Source organism: Arachis ipaensis, chromosome B4 (genome assembly GCF_059453495.1).
Source record: "Arachis ipaensis isolate K30076 ecotype BB chromosome B4, ASM5945349v1, whole genome shotgun sequence".
Lineage (NCBI taxonomy): Eukaryota > Viridiplantae > Streptophyta > Magnoliopsida > Fabales > Fabaceae > Arachis > Arachis ipaensis.
Window position 1 is genome coordinate 16,252,332 of NC_142439.1, and position 2,213 is coordinate 16,254,544.

A 2,213-nucleotide genomic window follows, 5' to 3' on the forward strand; every position below is an offset into this window, starting at 1 on the left:
GAATGAAGGCCTTGAGATTTTGTATTAACTATGATTCAAACACGAGAGCATCCTCGAGTTTATCTTTGTAACCGCATCTAACCACACAATGGAACATTCGGTAATCTCTGGGCTCCAAATGGCAAAATAGAAACATCTCCTCTAAGGAAACTTAGCTGATAGGGATGACCTTGATAGAAACAAAGACAAGGACTGAATGGATGGATGACATACAGCTATGAGATGGGGGAATATCGGAGAAATCCCCTGCACAAGCTCAGATTAGAGAAGCCCCACCCCAGGAACTCTTCTTATGTCCCTATCCATGGCCAATTTCCCTATATACTCACTGCGAACCTTATTTCTAAGCTCGAACATGTACCTCTCTTTGTGCACGTAATGCCAGATTCCCATGATCATCGTCAAGAACAAAGAGACACAATTGGAATATATCCTCCCTCCATGAACTTTGTTATCTAAGATGAGAAATAAATAGCCTCTATACAGTCGAATATCAATAAGAAGATAGTAGCTTGCCATATGCTCTTCTTCCATATAACTACCATTATCAATGAAACCAACCACGTTGTGATAAGCATATCCCCAATAATTGCAATCCCGTATGCTTGACTTATTTTTTCTGTGGTCTTGAAGGCAGCACACATAATAATGCTTCCAATCATGAACATGTAATTGATCTCAAGAATATACACCTAACCCACGTGCTTAGTGGAAGTATGCACAACCTTAAATCGTGGAAAACAACCTAGACTCAGGGCCTGTGATATGATGGAAATGCTCCTAAAATCATTGCTTGGCTTGCTATGATGGCAGCACCAATAGCCACGACAAATGTTGGCCAGTATATGGGATCTGCATGTATTAATACATTGGACTTTACTAATTAATCATAATAACTACAGTAACTGAATTTCCTATGATTGCTCAACTTACTTGGTAGACTTTCATAGAAAGTATTGCCCACTTTTTCAGGGAACTTTCGAAGAAATGCAGCTTGCCCAGTATATGCACACAATATTGCAGGACATGTAATCAAAGTGAAGCTGATCTGCGTCAATAATAACGATAATTTAGTAAGCTTACTTCTTATATAACTCTTAAAAATTAGAATGGATTGGATGACATAATAAAGGTTGCTATATGACCTAGGTAAATATATTAGCAAAGTTCCCCGCCAAATCAGAAAGAAAAAAAAAGCAAGTTTAATATAAGATAGAGAAAATATATGCACAAACACAAGTTTACGTTTATTTACTCACTTGAATTGCTCTTACATTAAAGTGACCCAAGTCTGCAAACATAGCCTCAGATCCTATGATTATATGAGTACTAATTAGAATTAAAGAACAATACAACTTAATTAAGGAGATTAATAAACTAGGAGCGGAGCTGATTTTCCGATTAATAATGAAAATAAAACGCTTTAGGCAAATATGCTATATTCCGACCTGTTATGCATAGAAACATTCCACCAAGTGATAGCCATCCTTGCTTATCGTTGCGTTTGAAGTAATCAACTATATATTTTGGATTGAAAGCACGCAACACTCTGATATCATATTTGAACAAATTATAGAGACCAATTCCCCCTATCAGTAAAAACCACACTAAAATAATTGGTACAAATGAGAATCCTATTTTATCTGTACCGAATCTTTGCAAAGAAAATAGAAAAATTAAGATTCCTATAGGCAGAAAAGCATGTATCTTTTTCTAAACTCATTATTCGTCTTACTGAGTGAGTGGCATGTACACTTCGCAGGCAGAAAAGCTTGTATCTCTTTCGAAACCCATTTTCACCAAATTAAAAGTTTCAAATTACTATACCAAGAAAGAACCAAGAACCGAGTAACCACAGCTCCAGCAGTGGTTCCAGCGGCCATAGCAACTTCCCCGGAGGCCATACACGACAGGCAACAACCACTGCAACCGCTGGGAGGGTGGCGGCCATGGCGGTAACTTCTGACGGTGACAGGAGCTCCAGTGGCATCGCAGGTGGTTTCCCCCTTTTTCCCGTCGCATCGTCTCTTCTCTCCTGGAGAACCTCTACTACGGCGATGAGGCTGACAGTGGCGATGCAGTTGGCGACGGCGGGAGGCACAAACGATTGCAGCTTCCCCTAGGTCACTAGCTCGCGTCTTCTTCCCTCAACGTCGCGCGATCTCTCTCTCCTCTGGGTTTCTTCCTCTGTGACGACAATGGCGGCGACGACA

At 40.2% G+C, this 2,213-nt stretch overlaps 1 pseudogene; it reads right to left on the minus strand.

The window, feature by feature from the left end:
• Nucleotides 1-261: 261 nt before the first annotated feature.
• LOC107636137 (potassium transporter 5-like) lies at nucleotides 262-1,951 on the minus strand (annotated as a pseudogene).
• Nucleotides 1,952-2,213: the final 262 nt, after the last annotated feature.